This window comes from Geotrypetes seraphini, chromosome 1 (genome assembly GCF_902459505.1).
Source record: "Geotrypetes seraphini chromosome 1, aGeoSer1.1, whole genome shotgun sequence".
NCBI classification, from domain to species: Eukaryota; Metazoa; Chordata; class Amphibia; order Gymnophiona; family Dermophiidae; genus Geotrypetes; species Geotrypetes seraphini.
The window spans coordinates 223,280,751-223,303,939 of record NC_047084.1 but is presented as its reverse complement, the minus strand read 5'-3'; the positions used below and the strand labels follow the sequence as shown (position 1 = coordinate 223,303,939).

Sequence of the window (23,189 nt, the reverse complement as noted above, 5' to 3'; positions counted from 1 at the left end):
AATCTCAGTAGCATTACTGCCAACAAACCCATCAAGAAGCCAGAATGAAAGACTAAGCACTATTTGTAGTAATAAAACAGGTGTGTTTTGACCTATGTACATAGGCTGATATTGGCGGCCACCTAAAAAGCAATATTTTTGTTGGTTTGTTTTGTCTCCATTTCTCCCATCACTGACTTTACCTCCATATTATTACTCAGGAAATTCAGGTCTCCTTATTGGACAAGAGGAGTCCCAGTTTAGAGGGCTGCTTTACTCTTGGTTTCTATGGTGACAGCCATCCTCCATCCGTTCATGTCTATGACCCACAGTACTGTAGCTAAACCACAAGGGATGGCCCACCTGTGAAATTCATATTTGTCTATGGAAGCTTAGGGAATGTGTGTGCAATTCCAATAGACTCTTCAAGGGCAATTCTATAAATTAGGCATCCAGATTTATGTGCTCCTTGTGCATGTAAATGTATGGAATCCTAATACAAGCATAGATGTCCACTTACCTACAAAAGTGCTAGCAGGACACCTATGTGTTATTCTACGCATATGTGTCATAGAAAATAATTTTTGATTTGAAGTCCAAATCCAAGTTTGGACATTTTGTAGAGCACACACAAAAATCCAGTAACAAACAATCATTTTTGAAACAGAAGAATATCTTTTTGTTTCAAAAATGGCCATTTCTTAGATGTGCTTGTCCTCAGTGTATCTTTTTGAACTATTAAAAAAAAACCCCCAACAAAACATGTCCAAATGAAAACCACACAGAACAAGCCATTAGGATGTAGGAGGGACAGCATTTTTAGTAGACTGGCCTAACAGACATCCCAGCAGAACAGTGGGGCACCCTAAGGGGTACTGTAGTGAACTGTATATAAAAAGGCCCAGGTATGGTGAGCTCTCCAAAACCTACTAGAACCAACAGAATACCACACCAATAGCCCTTATGTCTGAAGGTGTAACTTATGTGTAGGTAGGGTGGGATTTGGGTGGGTTTTGGAAAACTCACATAATCTACCATAAGTGTAGTAGATAGAATATGGGTCTTGGTCCCATCTCTGTAGTCCACTTCACAACCCACTGGATTACTCCAGGAACCTACTTGCTGCTTTACTGACTGGCCATAATATCTGAAGCTATCATACAGGCAGGTATTACTATTTTATTCACATCTTTAGGGGGTGGGAGGGAGTCAGTTTGTGTGTGTAGGATGGGGGGGGAGGTCATGCCTCCATCCCTCCAGTGGTCATCTGGTCAGTTTGGGCACATTATTGGCACTTATTCATTGTTAAAACAGGTCTAGCCCCAAATATCCAAATTATGCCATGGACATACAGTATTCTAAAATGTTCGATTCTTGCAGGAAAAGGTTCAAATCATAAGCCTGCTCTAGTCCCACCCAACAAAACAACAAAAGAACCAAAGGTCCAACTACTGTGACGAACTTGTAGTGCATTTCGGAGATTCACTGGTGTGCTACCAAACGCTATTTTTCCAGGCTTCTTTTTGTGATATATTTCTTTTTACCTTTATTACCATGGACCCCTGATGAAGGTTTGTCCAAAACACGGACCGTGTTGGGTCCCCTGTCTGGTAAAAGGTTTTTAGTTAAGATTTATTTGTCAAAATAAAATTTGCCTGCACCGTGTACAAGTCTGCAGTTTTGGTTTGTTTGCTCTAGTCCCACCCAAACCATGCCTCCAACACGCCCCCTTAAGATTTAGATGCACTGCAAACTATCATAGAAATCCATCTAGAAAATGGGTTTCAAAAATAGCAAATTAGAACGGATTTTTGGATGTTTTGGGGAAAATGTCCAAAAATCCAATAGAAAAAAATAGCCATTTTGAAACTAGAAAAACTTTCAGCATTTTGTTTTGATAATCGTAATTTGCTAGACATTTTTGAGCTCAGTGTATCTATGTTCTAGGACCATTTATGAAAAATAAATCAAAGGGAAAAATAAGCCATTAGGATGTATTGGTGGTGGTGGGGGGGGGGGGGGGGGGGGGAGAGCTGGCATTCCTACTTCAGGGATCTGCTTGCTGCTGTAATAGGAATGGCCATAACATCTGAAGCTGTCATACAGGTTGGCGCATACTGTTTCTTTCACATCTTTAGGGGTGAGCAAGGGTCAATGACCACTGGAGGAATAAGGTGGTTCATGCCTTAATCTCTCCAATGGTCATCTGGTTGGTTTGGGCACTTTTTTGACACTTATTCATTATTGAAACAGGTCTAGCCTCAAACATTCAATTTTTGCTCTAGATGTTTTCTATCATGTCCATTATCGCTGAAAAATGCCCAAATCATAAACCCACCCTAGTCACACCCAAAGCAAACCTCCAACATGTCCCCTTGAAATTTAGACACACTGCATACAAATTGCATAGAAAACTATTTAAAAAAATGGATATCAAAAATATCAATTTGGGCATTTTGTCAAATAAAAGTCCATCTGCTGCTTTGTGCTGCTTTTTGGAAGTTTATCTGTTTTGAAAATGAGCCCCTAATTGTATCATCCACACAAGATAGAAGTTTAACAGAGAGAAAATATGAGGGTAGTAAAAGAAGCAAGGTGGGTCAGTGAATCAGCAGTGCTCCACTGACGACCACTGCGGTATCACAAAATGCCTTTTGGAAAAGGCACATCTTCAGAATTGAATGAAATTCAAGGTAGGATGGTTCCAAGAACTTGTGATGGCAAGGTTTTCCATAAGGACAGGGCTATACATTAAAATGCATTATTTCTCACTGTCTCGAACAAAGCATTCTTATGGGATGGGATGCGCAGACACTGATCATTTAGGGATCAGAGAAGTCTGGGCAGTGCATACTTGTATAATAGATGAAAGATAAAAGAGGTGCTATTGTGAAGAGCATTAAAAGTAAGAATAAGTATCTTAAATTAGATACAAAAAGCTATAGGAAGCTAATGATGAAGGACAAAGAGTGGTGTTATATGCCTGTAACATTTGGATCAATCAACGCAGATTTATTTGACTCAGTTTGCTCTACATTTTGTAAGTGATTTATATGCTTTTCTCATGGGAATCAAATCAGGTTTGTCAGGTGGAGGAAGATGTCAAGCATTTATGTACAAGAGTGCTTCAGAAGTCCTTCTAAAAGGGTTAGACATTTTAAAAAATGTTGTTGTGGGTGATAGTCTTAGCAGGCACTGTTGCATTTCATTAATTTGCTGCATTAATAGTTACAGACTCTAGAGGGAGCCCTCTGCCTTTTCTTACTATTCAGATAAAGGCGCTGTTATTATCACATCCAGTTAGAGCAGTGGTCTCAAACTCGCAGCCCGGGGACCACATGCAGCCCACCAGGTACTATTTTGAGACCCTCGGTATGTTTATCATAATCACAAAAGTAAAATAAAACAGTTTCTTGATCATATGTCTCTTTAGCTAAAAATTATAATATTATTATTAAGACATAACCAAAAGGAAAGATTTATCAACTATAAAGAGTTTTACCTCATGCAAAATTGTCATTTATTTAATAAGACATTAACTATTTTTTCTGAGGCCCTCCAAGTACCTACAAATCCAAAATGTGGCCCTGCAAAGGTTTGAGTTTGTAACCACTGAGTTAGAGGGAAATGAATTTGTAGAAAATTATAAGTAACATAGTAACTATATTGTTCTTGAAATGGTTAACCTTTAAATAATGCCCTACAGAAAATATAGTTCTTCAGAAACTAATATAATACACTTTCTCCTTATTTCTATATATCGTAGAGACAGTGGGGTATCTAGGGTATGTGACACCTGGAGCTGATCATTTTTTAACACCCCCCCCCCAATAAAAAGGGATCAGAAAAGCACCCCTAGGAGCTAAAGCCGGGGTGAACCGCCCTACCTTGCTCCCACCTTGGTATGCCACTGCCTGAGAAATAGTGCTGCCCAATTCAGGGAAAAAATTTTCGATTCAATTCAGCCCATTGAATTGATTTTTCAGTTCACTTTTCCTACCCAATTGGCATGTCACATGGGGAAGCTAGATTTAAAGTTATAATAAATTTTGTGGAATTTATTTATTTAAGAGATTTATGATTTGCCCAATCACCAGTTTCCTTGATAAGTTAATCGCAGTTTTCTCTTCCAGAGTAAACTGCACATGTGATGTTTTGGATGACAGGAAATTCAGATAAAGACTGGTTGAAAGGAAAGGGAAAGTGAAAGAAGCTGGGAATAATTTGCATCAATGCAAACACCTGAGTCATGGCTTATAACTGTTAAGACTTTAATTCTTCCATGTCTGCTGTAGTGTTGGTTCCAGTTTTTATTTCAGAACAAATGAGTCCATTCCTGGTGTTATGACACTGCTACATGGACAAGTAGTCCTGGCTTTTCTAGAAGGTCCTCTTGTTCCAGGCAGCAGTGCATTGCAGATCTCAAGCAGTGAGATGCTTTTGCTGGCCAGTTAGTACTAAAAGGCATGCTCTATTCACCCTTCTCTTCTTCGGATTATGTTTTGTGTTCAAACACTTTCTATAAACGAACACTATTCTACAAAATACTGCTTAAGTGCTATATCCCCAGATTCTATATGTGGTGCCCAGATTTGGGCACGCTCCAGAGATGCATGTGCAATTTAATTGGATAACAAGCCAATCAACATTGGACACTAACAACAAATTATTGATGTTAATTGACACAAATTAAAATTTACATGTGCATCTGGCTGCACACTATTCTATAACATTGGTTGCCCATCTCTCATAGCACATATCTCAAAAGGGGTGGGCAGTGTTCCCGCTAAGCTGCGCTGGCGTGCGCTGGCGCACAAAATATTACATCGCAGCGCACAAGTTTCTCGTCACAGCGCACACACGCGTCGCAAAGGTAAGGGGAGGCTGGGGGAGGAATCGGACGTCGGGGTGGGGGTGCGAGGGTTCACGGTCCTCTGTTCTCCCTAGAGTGCGGCTCGTCTAGAGCAGTGGTGCCCAACCTGCTTCCCTTCCCTTCTCACTGCTGCCATCGGGGATCAGGCCGACACCGTGTCTTTGATCTCCCTGCTTCTCTTCCCTGCTGGGCTGACCAACTCTCGTGGCGGCCCGACGTCAATTCTGACGTCAAGAGGACGTTCTGGCTAGCCAATCGCTGCCTGGCTGCCCGGAACGTCCTTTCCGACGTTAGAATTGACGTCGGGCGGCGAGAGTTGATAGGCCCTGTGCAGAAGAGAAGCAGGGAGATTTCGGCCTGTTCCCGATTGCGGCAGCAGCAGCCTATTCCGCGGCGGTGGTGGCATGGGGGAGGTAGGAAGGAAGAAAGAAAGAAAGAAGGTGGGGTGGGGGGGACAGGGAGCCAGAAAAAAAAGCAAAAAATGGGGCACGGAGGAAGGAAGGAAGAAAGAAAGAAGGGGGGGGGGGGGACAGGGAACCAGAAACAAAGCAAAAAAATGGGGCATAGAATCAGAGAAAGACAGACAGAGAAAGAAAGAAAAAGTTGGGGGAGGGAATGAGGTCTGGAGGAGAGGAAGCATACAGGAGGCTGAAAGAAGGGAAGAAATATTGGATGCACAGTCAGAAGAATAAAGTGCAACCAGATGAAATTACCAAACAAAGGTAGGAAAATTATTTTATTTTTAATTTAGTGATCAAAATGTGTCTGAATTTATATATGCTGTCTATATTTTGCACTATGGCCCCCTTTTACTAAATTGCAATAGTGTTTTTTAGCGCAGGGAGCCTATGAGCGTCGAGAGCAGCGCTGGGCATTTAGCACAGTTCCCTGCGCTAAAAACTGCTATTGTGGTTTAATAAAAAGGATGGGGGGCAGTGTTCCCGCTAAGCTGCGCTGGCATGCGCTGGCGCACAAAATATTACATCGCAGCGCACAAGTTTCTCGTCACAGCGCACACACGTGCTTGCAGGCAGGCGAGCTGGCAGTCAATGTAACGCGTCGCAAAGGTAAGGGGAGGCTGGGGGAGGAATCGGACGTCGGGGAGGGGGTGCGAGCAGGGAGGGGGGCGATCGGAAGAGGCGTACGGCATATGGCAGGGCGGCGAGAGGAGAATCGGGCGAGTTGGCTCATAACTTGCTGGCGCCCGATATTTTTAGCTCACAGTGAAAAAAGTTTGCTCACAACACCCGCCCGCTTAGAGGGAGCACTGGTTGTGGCCATGGAAAGGTATGGCTGGATCACAGGCAATCCTAAATGTTGGGTGCTATGTTACAGAATAATGGGTTGTCTTGCCGGCATTTGCACCAGGTTTCAGCAGGTGTAAGTCTGATGCCCCAAGTTAAGGTGTGGGAATCAGCACCATGCCCTTTATAGAATAGTGCTCAGTGTGGATCTTTTGTGGCACCCATTTTTCAAACACTATTTCTAGAATCTTGCCTATACTGTGTAACTGCAAAGGGGTGTACACATACAGAGCATGAGTGGGCCATGGGTATGGCACCAAGCAACATGTGCAGCTTCCTGATTCCTGTCTCTCTGACTCCTCCTTCCCGTGTCACTTCCCCTCATAGAAAAGCAACCTATATTAAAGTAGCTCTGACCATGTGAGGGAGTATCCAACAGGGGGAGTGGTTGCGTCTTGTAGACTCCTTCACAATATTTTTTAAAGCCCTGTGCAGGATTTTCCTTTCCTTTACGTTAATTAAGAAGTTTCCTTTACCTTTTGTGCTCTTGTCTGGCTGGATGTGCACTGGCCTAGACCACTCACGCTGTTACAGATGCTTAAAGTTAGGTGCCTAGATTGGAGCACCTAGCCGATCTAGGTGCCTAATTTTATTATTTAAAAAGTTCAAATGGTTCATTCACAAGCAACTAGCACCTCATAATTGGCTTAAATTAAAATTAATTAAATGGTAGGCACTCAGATTGATAGACGCCTAGTTCAACGCACCTACCAGAAAGTAGGCATGGTTATGGGTGGATCATGGCCGTGTTTAACATACAGGTCCCTGTTTTGGACTTAGATGCTGGTGTTTAGGCGAAAAAAACCCTGGCATAAATACAGGTTAGGAAACCTACTGGTGCCTAAGTCCACTCTATGCGCTGCTAGGTGCGATTCTAAAAACAGCGCCCAATGCAAGACTGACATGCGCTATGTGCCTCGTTTCTCAGCGCTTATGTTTTAGGTGCCATCTATAGAATCAGGGCCTTAATGCCTCCTAAATAGAAGGTGGTAAGTGCTAATGGGAGCCTTAGTGCATGACCAGCAAATGCGCTATGTGACCAGAGAACTGGATAGAGGGAGTTCGCTAGATGTGGTGTATTCAGATTTTAGCAAAGCCTTTGACAGTGTACCACACAGATGGCTAATAAATAAAATGTTCTTGGCATGGGCCCCAAAGTGATGGGTTGGGTCAAGAACTGGTTAAGTGGAAGATGACAGAGGGTAGTGGTCAATGGAGATCGCTCTGAGGAAAGGGAGTTATGAGTGGTGTGCCTCAAGGTTCTGTTCTTGGGCCTGGTCTTTTAACATTTTTATAAGTAGTATCGCTGAAGGGCTGTCAGGTAAGATTTGCCTCTTTGCGGATGATACCAAAATCTGCAATAGAGAAGACACGCTGGATGGTGTGAATGACATGAAGAAAGACCTAGCGAAGCTTGAAGAATGGTCTGAAATTTGGCAGCTAAAATTTAATGCTAAGAAATGCAAGGTCATGCATTTGGGCTGCAAAAACCCGAAGGAACGGTACAGTTAAGGGGTGAAGAACTTTTGTGCCCGACAAACAAGCAGGACTTGGGTGTGATTGTATGTGATGATCTTAAGGTGGACAAACAGGTTGAAAAGGTGACAGCGAAAGCTAGAAGGATGATAGGGTGCATAGGAAGAAGTATGGCCAGTGGAGGTATTGATGCCCCTGTATAAGACTCTGGTGAGACTCATTTAGAATATTGTGTACAATTATTGAGACCGCATCTTCAAAAAGAATGGAATCGGTCCAGAGGAAGGCTACTAAAATGGTGCGTGGTCTTCATCATAAGGCGTATGGGGACAGACTTAAAGATCTTAATCTGTATACTTTGGAGGAAAGGCAGGAGAGGGAAGATATGATAGAGAAATTTAAATACCTACATAATATAAATGTGTATGAGTCGAGTCTCTTTCATTTGACAGAAAACTCTGCAATGAGGGGGCATAGGATGAAGTTAGAGGTGATAGGCTCCGGAGTAATCTGAGGAAATACTTTTTACAGAAAGGGTGGTAGATGCATGGAATAGTCTTCCGGAAGAAGTGGTGGAGACAGAGACTGTGCCTGAATTCAAGAAGGCATAGGATAGGCACATGGGATCTCTCAGAGAGAGAAAGAGATATTGGTTACTGCGGATGGGCAAACTAGATGGGCCATTTGGCCTTTATCTGCCATCATGTTTCTATGTTTCTTTGTTAAGTGCAACAAAAGTACCCAAACTGACCATAAAAAGAGCTAGTACATTCAGCAGACTTTATCATTGCTGAGGCTTGAAGGTGATTATTTTTTTTTTTCAACCACCTTGAATTTCCCTTGAGGAGGCGGGGATTGAACCGGGTCCAGCCTGGGACCCTGGGAACTACAGTGTGCTTGCTCTGACTGTTGAGCCACGACAGGGGTCCCTGTAGAGCTAGTACATTCAGCAGACTTTATCATTGCCGAGGCTCGGAGGCGACTGTTTTTTCCCCCCCACCACCTTGAATTTCCCTGGACCACTGGATGCATTAAGGCAGGGGTGCCCACACTTTTTGGGCTTGCGAGCTACTTTTAAAATGACCAAGTCAAAATGATCTACCAACAATAAAAAATTTTTAAAACCCCCACAAAGCACACTGAAAGGCAGAGAAAATGTTAATTATCATTCATATTCCGGGTTTTTTTCAAAGAGGTCAAGGCAGATGACTCTATGCAATGTCATCTCAATAACAACCATACAAAAATAGACAAATATAGCCCCTCCCTTTTTACTAAACCACATAGCAGTTTTTAGCGCAGGGAGTTGCGCTGAATGCCCCTGCGCTGCTCTCGATGCTCATAGGCTCCCTAAACCGCTATTGTGGTTTAGTAAAAGGGAGTCATAGTGCAAAATATAGACAGCAGATATAAATTCTCAAAACAGACACATTTTGATCACTAAATTGAAAATAAAATCATTTTTCCTACTTTTGTTTGATGATTTCATGAGTCTCTGGTTGCACTTTCTTCTTCTGACTTCTTCTCACTTCACTCTGGCTGCACTTCTTCTGACATCTTCTGATTTCAGCCCACTCCTTCTTTCAGCCTCCTATATGCTTTCTCTCTTCCATACCTCATTCTCTCCCCCAACTTTTTCTTTCTTTCTCCCTGCCTCCTATTCTTTCTTTCTCTCTCTCTCTCTCCATGCCCATTTTCTTTCTCCCTGCTTGCCCCCTTTGTTTCTTTCTCCCTGCCCTCCCCCAAGCCACTAGGTTTGCCGTCGCCACCGGGGAACAGGCCTCCAAGCAACCGCCCCCCAAGCTCTGCATGCAGAAGCCTTGCACTGACCAGCATTCTACTCCCCTTCAATTCTGATGTCGGAGAGGAAGTTCCGGGCCAGCCAGGCAGCGATTGGCTGGCCCAGAAATTCCTCTCCGATGTAAGAATTGATGTCGGGGAGAGCAATGCTGGTCAGCGTTAGGCTTCTGCAGGCCCAAATCTCTGGATCCCCAGGGCCAAGGAAAAGAAAAGAAAAAAAGCCAGTCTTCCATGAGAGCCGTTCCAGTCTCTTTTTAGCACGACACTCAACTTCCCATTTTCAGGCTCAAGACGTCAGAGCAGCAGCAGCAGCTCCGGCATTTTTGTGCAGAGCACCTCCTGCTCCCGACCGCCTTTCTCCAGTCTGGCTTGTCAATTCCGCCAGAGGCAGCCGGCGCTCAGCTCTCAAGGGTCGTGACTTCCCTAGACCTCCCTCCCGCCTTCTCCCGAAGGAAGTGATATCATCCCCCAGTCGGAAGACGGGTTCTGGCAGTCGGGCAGGAAGGGCGCAGCAAGAATGGGGAACCTTGGGGAGATTCCGGTGGGGAACCTTGGGGAGAGGAAGGCTGATCGGCCGGCCGATTGGAACGGCAACACGAGATCGACTGGCGTTGCCTTCCCGATCGACCGGTCGATCGCGATCGACGTGTTGGGCACCCCTGCATTAAGGTATGACACACCCTCATTCCCCCACTAACCAAAAATCTGATTGAAAGAGTACATACCTGTCTCTAGAACAGCAGCACTTGGTATGGGAAAGCCTAGTAGAGCTCCACACAGGTGTCTTAAGTAACCTGGTGAATGGGCTAGTGAACCATAGAGAGGAGGACCCAGGCCCATAAGCCATTCTAACCACTACATTTATTATGGAAAGTATGAGTCCACTAAAACCTATCAAAACCCTACTTTACTGCCATATAAGTGCCACCTGTAGCCATGAGGACTATTGGGGTGGTAGACAGGTTAGTCTAGTAAGTTTTGGGGGAGTTTTGGAGGGCTCACAATAAATTATAAGTGGTATAAGGTGAGATGTATTTCTGGCACTATTTATGTGAAGCTCACAGCAGTTCCCTCTAAGGTTTTTCACTGCTCTATTGGCATATCTGTGTGGACAGTCCATCACAATGATGGTCACTCACATCCAAATGGTCTGGATTTGGAAATTTTAAACTTGGACATTTCTGTGGTCATAAATGGGGTATAAAGTTAGGCGTCCTAAGGGTTGGACATCCTATCGGCCTATTTGTCCAATTAGGCGATTCTCACAAAATATATATATTTTTGGATGTCTATCGGTTCAGCTTTTGAAAATGAACGTTTTTATGCTTCTGATTTTTGCTATTTAGCGGGCAAGTCAGACTTTGAAATTCTTTTCAAAAATGGCCCTCTTTTTGTATAGTTTTAATTATTCTTTTTATGCATGTTCCTTTATTACACTCAAATATTTGTTTTACTGTATTAATTATTGTTTTATTAATTATTTGAAGTGATTTTTGTATGTTTTCTAAATTTATATTTTTATTTGAATGGTTCAATATGATTTCAATGTTTATAATTTTATATTTGCACTACAGCTTTTACCCCTTCCACAGCCTTAGGGCAAAACGTGGCCACGTTGGGTGCTTGAATTTAATAAGCCGCATACTTCAACTTTGTTGGTCTGCTTCATGTTTTATTGCTGTAGCCAGTTTTTTCATGCATAACAGGGGAATTCTACTGGGAAAAAAAAACCTGGCACTAAGCATTATTCTTTATAGAATAGTACTTAGTGCCTGATTCTATAAACAGCGAATAGAAGCATCTAACTTGTCGGCTCTGCTCCACACGGTTGTCAATCACGGTTACAGAATCACTTCTAGCGGTGCCTAAGCAGATTTAGGTGTCACTAGGCGTCCTAGAGGTAGGCCCTGGTGTATTAGGCTGGTGGTAGGCTGGTGTTTTAATTTACTGGTGCCTACCTCAGATACCTAGCAGTGCTTAAGTCTATCACACCTATTCTCCATTCCTAACATGCCTACTTTTCTGGTAGATGTGGGAGGACACCTCGACTTATGCATCGCTAGGCACCGAGTGGATATCCACAGGCAACCTAAATTACCAATTTAAAAAAAAAAGTTTTTAAAAGAGTTTTTTCAATTACCACACCATTTAGCTCATTAAAAACCAATTAAGTTGCATGCAAATTTTAGTTAAGTATCACTAGGAATCCGTGATTAGGGCGACTAGCAGTGCCTAATATAGGCACCATTTTTCGAATCAGGCTCTTAGTGCCGATTCATGCACCAAACTCTGGGCCTCAGGCTTACAATATGCTTGATGAACTCTGGTGTAAATGCTCAAGTTTGGTAGAGAAACCCATTAATCTATGTATGCAACATTTTGGATTGCCTCTGATCCACCAATATCCACGCCCCCTTTCTAGGCTGTGCACTATGGGTTTTAGGCACTCAGTGTTACAGAATAGCATGCAGCAAGATGCGCGTGCAAATTCTAATTGGTGCCAATTAATGTCAATAATTGGTTGTTAGCATTCAATTATTGCTCATTAGTCAATTAAGTTGCATGCACATCTCAGAAGTGCACCCAAATTTGGGCAATCTTCATAGAATCTAGGCATTAAGGGCTTAATGCACTAAAACGGCCCATTTTTTATATATCAAATCTGGGAGTTTGTCTAATCCAGGGATCTCAAAGTCCCTCCTTGAGGCCGCAATCCAGTCGGGTTTTCAGGATTTCCCCAATGAATATGCATTGAAAGCAGTGCATGCACATAGATTTGGGAGTTTATATTCTGCCTAACCATTAAAGCTCAAGGTTAAAGCTACAGCCTCAGCACCCTGAGGTTGTGGGTTCAAACCCATGCTGCTCCTTTTGACCCTGGGCAAGTCACTTAATCCTCCCATTGCCCCAGGTACGTTAGACAGATTGTGAGTCCCCCAGAACAGACAGGGAAAAATGCTTGAGTACCTGAATAAATTCAAGTAAACCGTTCTGAACTCCCTTGGGAGAACAGTATAGAAAAATAAATAAATGAAAGGTGGCTTACAGATACTGAGACAGGCCTCTGAGGGGGATCTTTTAGAAAGCCACAGTAGTGATGCTGGTGCTGTAAATGCACTGAAACCCATTCAATTCCCATGGGCTTTGGTGCATTTACTGCAGTAGCATTGCTACAGTGACTTTGTAAAAGGGGACCTGAATTATAAAAATTCAATCATAATTCCAAAAACATTAAATCTAAGACAAAGTTAAATACTGAGAGAATAAATATCTTTTTTTACTATTCTCCTGAAGCTTGACTAGAGAGAGATACAAATATTCAAATATCCTAAGGTATATTTATTTATTTTTATATATAAGTATGAGTGGTGACAAGACAGCATGTAACTATATGTGCACTAACTATAGCAGGGGTGTCAAAGTCCCTCCTCGAGGGCCGCAATCCAGTCGGGTTTTCAGGATTTCCCCAATGAATATGCATGAGATCTATTAGCATACAATGAAAGCAGTGCATGCAAATAGATCTCATGCATATTCATTGGGGAAATCCTGAAAACCCGACTGGATTGCAGCCTTCGAGGAGGGACTTTGACACTCCTGAACTATAGGCAAAAAGGATAAAACTGAGGAAAACTGGAAAGAGCACAGGAAGCATCAAAAAGAATGTCACCGCGTGGTCAGAACAGCAAAGAAAGAGTATGAAGAGAGTCTTGCCAAGGAGGCACGGAATTTTAAACCATTCTTTCGATATGTGAAAGGAAAACAACCGGCGAGGGAGGAGGTGAGACCCCTGGATGAGGGAGACAGGAAGGGAGTGGTAATGGAGGAAAAGGAGGTGGCGGACAGATTAAATACGTTCTTCTCGTCGGTCTTCACAAAAGAGGACACATCCAACGTGCCGGAACCAGAAAAATTCTTCAAGGGGGATCAAGAGGCAAAATTATCGTGCATGGAGGTAAGCCTCGAAGATGTACTCAAAAAGATAGGCAGACTAAAAACTGACAAATCTCCAGGCCCAGACGGAATCCACCCGAGAATACTAGCTTAGAGATGAAATAGCTTAGTTACTTAGCAGATTTGCAACCTATCCTTGAAACCAGGGGTAATCCCAGAAGACTGGAGGATAGCGAATGTTACACCTATCTTCAAGAAAGGATCAAGAGGCGACCAGGGAATTATAGACCGGTCAGCTTAACCTCAGTTCCGGGGAAGATGGCCAAATCATTAATCAAGGACAGTATCAATGAGCATATAGAAAGAAATAAGCTGATGAGAGCAAGCCAGCATGGTTTCTGTAATGGAAGATCATGGCAAATGAACCTACTGCACTTCTTTGAGGGGATAAGCAAACAATTGGACAAAGGTAACCCCATAGACATAGTATACCTGGACTTCCAGAAATCCTTCGATAAGGTACCTCACGAGCGCCTACTAAGGAAACTGTGGAATCACGGAGTCGAAGGGGACATACACAGATGGATCAGAAACTGGCTGGCGGACAGGAAACAGAGGGTAGGAGTAAAGGGACACTATTCTGACTGGAAAGGAGTCACGAGTGGCATCCCGCAAGGGTCAGTGCTGGGACTACTGCTGTTCAATATATTTATTAATGACCTGGAAACATAGATGAAGTGTGAAGTTATAAAATTTGCGGATGACACAAAACTCTCCGGTACGGTTAGATCTGTTGAGGAATGTAAAGAACTTCAAAGGGACCTGAACAAACTGAGTGAGTGGGCAGATGAGCTTCAATGTAGAGAAATGTAAAGTCATGCACATAGGGAAAGGAAACCCGATGTACAAATACACAATGTGGGGGATGATATTGGGGGAAGGAAACCTAGAAAAGGACTTGGGGGTTTTGGTGGATAAAACAATGAAACCAGCGGCACAATGTGCAGCGGCCTCAAAAAAGGCGAACAGAATGTTGGGCATTATCAAAAAAGGTATCACTACCAGAACCAAGGAGGTTATCCTCCCGTTGTATATGGCAATGGTGCGACCGCATCTGGAGTACTGCGTTCAATACTGGTCGCCGTACCTTAAGAAGGATATGATGATACTCAAGAGGGTCCAGAGAAGAGCAACAAAAATGATAAAGGGCATGGAGAACTTTCCATATGCTGAGAGGCTGGAGAAGCTGGGGCTCTTTTCCCTGGAAAAGCGGAGACTTAGAGGGGATATAATAGAAACTTACAAGATTATGAAGGGTAGAGAGAAGGTAGAGAGGGACAGATTCTTCAGACTGGTGGGGGCAACAAAACTTAGAAGGCACTCAAAAAATTTGAAGGGAGACAGATTCAGAACAAATGCTAGGAAGTTCTTCTTTACTCAGAGGGTGGTGAACACCTGGAATTCGCTTCCAGAAGAGGTGGTAGAGCAGAGTACGATTTTGGGTTTCAAAATGGGATTGGATGAGTTCCTGAAGGAAAAGGGGATTGAAGGGTACAATTAGAGGGTTACTATACAGTACAAAATGCTTTAGAGCAGGGGTGCCCAACGCGTCGATCGCGATCGACAGGTCGTTCGCTCAGGCGACCCCAGTCGATCGCACAGCAGGTTCCCTTCTTCCCTTCTCTTTTTTTCCCCTCCTGACTGGCCCGCCTCTTTTTGAAATTCTTTATTTAAACACTGTGGCCAAGCTTACAACATCGTGGCTTAACCAGAAAAGCAGTAATACAGTGTACAAGAAATGCAACACCCCTCCCCCCAATAAAGAACCCCTCAACTCCCTCCCCCACCCTAGCCCAGCCCTCCATCCCCCCAAAGAACCAGCTAAATTGCCCATCCCCAAATAGCAGCATAATCCCCCCCCTATCAAAGGAAGCACAAGAAAAGGAGAAGGAAAGGGACACGAGCCAAAAGTAGAAAGGAATCCCCAATGTGATATTAATCCTTCAGTGAATCCAATACAGGATACTCAGAACTACCCTCCACCTCCAGAAACCTACCCCAAAGATCCTCAAACTGTCTCCTCTGGTGGGTGAGTAGAGCGGAGAGCCGAAATTTCTCACAAACCCAGCCCAATTTCACCCGCATCATCTCTACCGTGGGTATCGTGGGGCTCTTCCAATGAGAAGCCAGCACTAGCCTTGCAGCTGTAAAAGCCAGACTCGCCAACTTATCTTGCGTGTCCTCCACTTCCCCCGGGAGTATCCCCAACAAAGCAGTTTCCGCTCTATATGTCAAGTGACATTGCAGAAGTCGCCCCACATAGTTGAACACTTGAGTCCAATAGCCCAAAATGTGAGGGCACTCCCACCACATATGAAAGAACGTACCCCGCAGACCACACCCTCTCCAGCACTCCCCCGCACATGAGGTATACATCTTGTTAAGCACCACAGGAGTAACATACCAACGCACAAGTAGCTTAAGAGCATTTACCACCAACTGCGGAGCCACCGCCACATGGTGTATTCGCAATGCAATTTGTTCCCATTCCTCCGTCGTATAGGTGAGCCCCAAATCCGTCTCCCAAGCCCGCATATAAGAAGTCTTCTGATCAGGGTCGGCGTGCAATAGCCGATATAACAGCGAGATGCAGCCCCGACGCACCGGGTCCCCCAACATCAACTCAAACTTCGAGTGCCTAAAAGCAGTAAGGTCCCCCGCTTTAGCACGCATAACGTAGTCCTTCACCTGTAAGAAAGGGAATAAATCACGCTGCTCCAGGTGAAAAGAAGCTCGGACCTCAGGAAACCCTTTGATGTGCTCCCTCTCCAACAACTGGCCAAAACACCTCAGCCCGCCTCGCTCCCACCTGCGAAAGACACCCCCCTCCCTACCCGGAAGGAAATCCTCCGCATATCGAATAGGCAGAAAATGTAGACCCCTCACCTTACCCACCAATTTCCGAATAGCCCCCAACCACACCCGTAGAGTCCATCTTATAAAGGGATTAGAAATGGTAGCGAGCTCCTTCTCCCGTGGGCCCACCCACGGTAAATAAGACAAAGCAGTTATGCCCCTGGGACCCCCCAGGAGACCCTGTTCCACCTGAACCCACAATTTGGCCGGAGTCGCATGCCAATCCTCAACCGCCCGAAGCTGTGCAGCCTGATAGTATATTTCCAAATTGGGTATCCCCAAGCCCCCCTCCTCCTTGAATTTGAACATGGCAAATCGCGCAACCCTGGGACGCCTATCCCCCCCATATAAAGCGCAAAAGATTTCTATGCCAGCGAATAAAATACACTCTGGGAACTTCAACAGGAAGAACTTGAAAAAGATAAAGAAATCTGGGAAGGACCCTGGCCCGCCTCTTAAAGAACGCTGGCCAATCAGAGTGCTGGAAGGGCGGGGTGAAGGTCGGTGGGGGACGGAGCTCAGCGCATCACAAGAAATAGAAGCGCCTGTAATGATTGAGGTAAGAGTGAGGCCTAATGCTGCCCGATATACAATTTAAAAAACCCCCAAATCGGCCTCCCAATCAGTGGCGTACCGAGGTGGGGCGGTCCGCCCCCGCCCCGGGTGCACGGCTTGGAGGGATGCACAGCCGTCCGGGTCCTCCTGCCCTTCCTTTCCACCGGTCTGCGCACGGGGCTCGCACCCGCCGCCCAAATGGTGCTGTTGGTTATCGCGAGACTCGCGGGAGTTGACGGCACCATTCAAGCATCGGCGCGGGACCAGGCAGGCGCAAGCCCGAGCGCGGACCGTGGGAACAGAAAGGCAGGATGACCCGGACCTGGCCGGCTGTACACCCCTCCAAGCCGTGCACCCGGGCGGATCGTCCCCCTTCTAAATTCATTGTACTTGTCTTTTATTCAGTTCCACTAATGAGCATTGTGACAGGCAGTTCTTATGGGGCAGTTCTTGGAAGTATTTCTTTGTTTTTCTGTGCCTAAGTATTCTATTAATTTAACTTCCTTATTCCTGTGGGGATCTCCAAAGGGGACGAATGGGAGACGGCCGGTGGCAGGTGGTACTTTAGCAATTCTTACAGGTTGCCATAGGCCTCAGGAGCTGTCTTCCCTCTGCCGTGGTCCTGCCCCTCCTCTAAGTCAGAGACAGGCTTGGGGCAGAGGGAAGACAGCTCCTGAGGCCTATGGCAACCTGCAAGGATCGCTGAAGTACCAGCGATCCTCTCTGCAGACTGCTCCCTGCTGGAATTAGGTAAATGGATGTGGGGAGGGTAGGCCTTCGGGGGGGGGGGGAGTGCAGTCCTTCAAGGGGTAGTGCAGGCCTTCAGGGGGGAGTCAACCTTTGAGGGGGAATGTGCAGACCTTCAGGGGGGGTCAGGCCTTCGGGGGAGGGGGCTGTATAATAAAAAAATATTTGAACATAAATACAAAGTACACTCGGTGTGTATATATATATATATATATATATAAATAAATAAATATATATATGTTTAGCATTTTTATTGTTGGTAGATCATTTTGACTTGGTCATTTTAAAAGTAGCTCGCAAGCCCAAAAAGTGTGGGCACCCCTGCTTTAGAGCATTAGATCACTTACAGGTCATTGACCTGGGGGGCCACCACAGGAGCGGACTGCTGGGCATGATGAACCTGTGGTCTGACTCGGCAGAGGCGATGCTTATGTTCTTATGAGTATTTTGAGGAGATTAATGGCGGAGTTCTAGTGTACCCATCTGTTTTATAAAGCACACAAGTACACGCAGAGTGCATACACACACTTACATGTGCTTAGGAGCACTGGCATTTGTGTGTTATTGGGACTGGTTCTGAGTATCCAGTTTATAAAGGGATCATAGGTGCCTATTTTATCTTTACTAAACAGAATTCCTTTTTCCACTTCTTGTGTAGTCATCCTGTTATAAAATCAGTCCCTATATGTGAATTCAATACACAGACTTGGAAGCGTTCCTGCTTTTTAGATGCATGCTCACTTGCCCTTCAACTGTGATATGCAGAAGAGGTTGTGAAACTGGAGATTTGAGGCAATTAGGAATCCATGTGACCTATGCTGACTCAGTCAGTGCAGGCACATGACAGGTCTAGTGCTGTCTAACACAAGGTGCAGAGGAGGCATGAAGAAACTTGCTGAGTAAGACTCTTCAGCAGGTGGGAAGAAAGTGAGATCTTAATGTGTAAAGATGAGGTGTTTCACAAAACTTTTAAATACTGGTCATGATATCTGATTCGTTGGGATAACAACAATCACTTAAACAATTTAGGATCATGGATTGTGATCTTCACAGGACTGGTGTAAGATGCTCTAAGTCCTCAGACTTCACTCCTAATCCTCAAGGGCCACCAAGTCAGGTTCTCAGGTTGTCCCTAATGAATATAAATGAGGAAGATTTGCATGACTGCTACCTCCGTTATATACAAATCTATCTCATGCATATTCATTGGGGTTACCCTGAAAAACTGACCTGTTGTCAGGCCTCAAGGCTTGGGAGTGAAGACCAAAACTCTAGCCAAACCTTCAGCCTTGTGTTCCCCTTAACTAGGGTTACCAGATGTCTGGAATACCCCAGAAATATAGAACTTTCTGGGGGTCTGGATGGACTTTCCAAAACTTAGTAGTTTGTCCAGGTTTTGGAAAGCCCTGATCTCCCAGCTGTGTTTGAAGGGCCTCTGAGCATGAGCGACTGACATCACACGCATCTGTGCATGCTCGAAGACCCTCCAGACATGACCCAGAGGTCGGAAAACAAAGACAAGGCTTTGAGGGGGGGGGGGGGGAGAGCTAGAGGTGGAACAGTATGGGGCCATATGTCCAGGTTTATCTGGAAAAAATCAATATATTTGGCAAAAAAAACTCCACGTCTACCTTTCAACATAGGACGTTATACTGTAAAATTAACACAATACTGCCTAACACTACAGGCGCTGAAATAAAATTAATAATTTTAAATGTGAAGGTGTGTTTGAGTAGGAAGGTCTGGAAAATCAGAAGTCCTATGATGGTTCCTCTTATTCTCTTGCATGTTCGATGCAAGTGGTGTGGGTCTGAGTACTTTTAACACAAAATTTAAATATATTTTGCATGGACGAATCAATTTGCTTTACAACTTGCCACACATCTTGTAAAATAACCTGTTTCCCTTTAGGCTCAGTTTCTTCAGAAATAATTGCAGTGATCATCTAAACTGGTTTAGGGAGAGAGGCCTTCAAAAAAGAATTTCGCTTATCCTCATTACCAGTTACCTTTCCCATGTGAGATAAAAATAAAGGAGGAGAAAATTGATTACCTCATGGGGAAACAACTATCGCCTCCAAAGATATGTTTCTAGGTTAAGGAGGTGGAGTTTGTTCAAAGGATGACAGTGAGACAACCGTTGGGGAAATATCAACTTCTGTCACTAAAGCAGCAGATATTAAATGCAAATCCATAGGTCCTTTTACCACAGTTGTAGTTAGTGATGAGTCAGATATTGATTTATTCTTCCTTTTTCTTCCCATGGTAAAAAGTCGATAATCCCTTGTTTTCTGCTCTTCTATCAATTTTCTCAGGATGGGGCTATTAAGCTCTCTGAGGTTAAAAAACGTTCGGGTGAGATTGATATGAATGTTGGGAACATGGGAAAATCTATAGAGACACTACTAGCTGCTACTGCTGCTTCCTTTGTTAAGGACAGTACTTAATCAATTGGAATCTATGGAAAATCGATATCGCAGTAGGAATTTGAGATTTTTTAATTTCCCTATGACTCGTTACCTGGCTGTTTTGGAACTATTGAAAATGTATTTGAAAGATATTCTACAATATTCTAAAGCTCTTTGTCAGTGGAAAATATATACCAAAGCAGAGGTGCCCACACTTTTTGGGCTTGCGAGCTACTTTTAAAATGACCAAGTCAAAATGATCTACCAACAATAATTTTTTAAAAAACCCCACAAAGCACACTATACGCAGAGAAAATGTTAATTATTTATATTCCTGGATTTTTTCAAAGAGGTCAAGGCAGAGGACTTTATGCAATGTCAAATATAGAAAAATATACCTCCTCCCTTTTTACTAAATCGCAATAGCGTTTTTTTAGCGCAGAGAGCTGCGCTGAATGCCCTGCGCTGCTTTCGATGCTCATAGGCTCCCTGTGCTAAAACCCACTATTGCGGTTTAGTAAAAGGGGGCCAAAGTGCAAAATATAGACAGCAGATATAAATTCTCAAAACGGACAAATTTTGATCACTAAACTGAAAATAAAATCATTTTTTCTACCTTTGTTGTCTGGTGATTTCATGAGTCTCTGGTTGCACTTTCTTCTTCTGACTGTGCATCCAATATTTCTTCCCTTCTTTCAGCCTCCTGTATGCTTCCTCTCCTCCAGACCTCTTTCCCTCCCCCAACTTTTTCTTCCTTTCTTCCTGCCCCCTCCGCTTTCTTTCTTGCTCCCTGCCCCCTTCTTTCTGCCTGTCTTTCTCTTTCAATGCCCCCTTTCTTTCTTTCTGCCTGCCTTTCTCTCTCCATGCCCCCTTTCTTTCTTTCTGCCTGCCTTTCTCTCTCCATATCCCCCTTCTTTTTTTTGTCCCCCCCTTTCTTTCTGTTTCCCTTCTTTCTTTCTGTCTCCCTGCCCCCCTTTCTTTGTGTCTCCCTGCCTGCTCCCTTTCTTTCTCCCTGCCCTCCTCCAAGCCGCCGCTGCCATTGGGGAACAGGCCCCCAAGTCACCGCCACCAAATTCTGCTCTTCCTGCTTCTCGATGCTGTAAAGAGGACGCAGGAGCACTGGGCAGAGCAACCTTCCCCACCTGAAGTTAGTTCTAACGTCGGAGAGGATTGACATCTGGTGAAGAAGGCTGCTCGACCTGGCGCTTCTGCATCCTCTTTACCGCATCAGGAAGCAGGTAGAATGTGAAGGCAACACATTGCCTTTGCGATCTACTGGTCGATCGCGATCGACCTTTTGGGCACCCCTGTACTAAAGGGTTCTAAGGAAACCAAAGACGAGGGGGGGGGGAAATTAATCAAATTGCTCCTGATAGTTTAGACTTGTCTCAATTTCTTGAGTCTTCCCATGAAGTAATTACTATGGGCCAGATTCTGTAGCCTGAGCCGATATCAGTGGACGCATTAAAAGCAGCCACCAATTGCCTGTCAATTACACATCGATACCGGTTTCAGAACCGCGCCTACGGGAAAGATGGTCACTGGAAATGTAGGCCCGGGTTTTCCGTGCCTACATTTCTGGCACCTATCTTTATGTGATTTAACGCCTACTTAGGTACTTTAGGCCATTTAACTCTATTTCATGTTGGCCAAACCTACTCTGGCATTCAGCAGCCTAAAGTGCATCTTTTATTTAGGCTCCAGTTGGTGCCTCAACCTTGCCATTTTTTGCTGTTTTTAACAGCATTCTTCAATTAACTTAGGTGCCAGTAGGGTTTTAGAATTCCACCCCCCCAAGTGTGCCACCTTGTTCTCAGAAGCAGAGAAAAAAATTGATTTCTAAATTATATTTTCCCAAGAAGCAGGCTCTGTTTTGTGGCCAACCAAGTAATATGTTTCCAGATGTGGCCAGGCATACTCAGCTTCGTCCGGGTTTTGAAAAGAAATTGGGTTGGGAGGGGGCATCCGCACATGCAACACACGCAAACACGTGTGTCATTGCGTCACATCTGTGCTTGCATAGATGCTTTCCTGCCTGACAAACGGGCAGTGGGGGTGGGGCTGGGGGTAGAGTTGAGGGCGGGGAAGGTGCGTAATGGGGCAGGGATGGGTGGAACTGGGCAGGCTTAGGGTGTGGGTCTAGGGGTCCAGATTTTACTACCTTTACATGAATGTCTTTGTAGCCATTTTATAATATAAGAACATAAGAATTGCCGCTGCTGGGTCAGACCAGTGGTCCATTGTGCCCAGCAGTCCGCTCCCGCGGTGGTCCCTAGGTCAAAGACCAGCGCCCTACCTCTGTACGTTCCAGTTCTGCAGGAACTCATCTAACTTTGTCTTGAATCCCTGGAGGGTGTTCCTCTGCTGCCACAAATATATCTGTGTCCTTATTTTGTCCTGTTCATAGGCTGGACATTTCAGTTTCTAAACTGGATGTTTATGCTGGACACTGCCAGCACTTGGATATCCTTTTCTCATGGAATTTAGAACAGGTTGTATGTGGCAGGGGGGAGGGGCGGCAGACATGTCCGGGGAAATCCGGATGTCTGGTAATCCTATGTAAAGGGCTAGTCTAATGATTAGAGCAGCTAGCAATGTGTCAAAGCAGAGGTTGCCAGATCAAATCCCTCTGTAGATATTTTCATTTTCTAACTGTGAGCCCTACAGGGATAGAAAAATACCTCTTGTGAAAACCTGCTTAACTGAAGCAGCTTTTCATAACCTGGACATGCCAAGTTCCAGATCTAAATATGAATGTCCATTTTTCTGGACTAAGGGCTAGATTCACTAACCTGCCTCTCCGTGCCCGATCCGCAGTAGGCCAACCAATTCACGAAGGGAGAATATTTAAATGGGGGTGATTGGAGGAACGCCCCCACCAACCGCAGGGATCGCTACTGAATGATCCCGATGCATGCGCAGACCATCTCTTTGCCTGTCGATGGTCTGCGCAAGCTCTCTCCACGCAAGAAAGACACTTTTGCAGGCAGGGAGGGAGGCAGGCGGGGAGGGGAGGGGAGGGAATCAATCAGCCAGAACATGTAAATCCTACTAGGCCTTAACCCGCCCCAACTCTCCTGCTCTCTGCCACCTTCCCTGCAGTGCGAGCCCACGGGTTTAAAGCGGGGCTGCACTGCGGCGTGTTCTGGAACATGCCGTAGTGCAGCCCCGCTTTAAACCCGCAGGGAAGGTGGCAGAAATCCAGAGTCGGGGCAGCAGAGATCAGTCTGGGCAGCAG

The 23,189-nt window shown here is 44.8% G+C and overlaps 1 protein-coding gene across 6 annotated transcripts in view; it reads right to left on the bottom strand.

Annotated features, from left to right (window-relative positions):
* RBM47 (RNA binding motif protein 47) overlaps positions 1-23,189 on the bottom strand; it is a 329,047-nt gene that overhangs the window by 88,329 nt on the left and 217,529 nt on the right. The window lies entirely within an intron of this gene.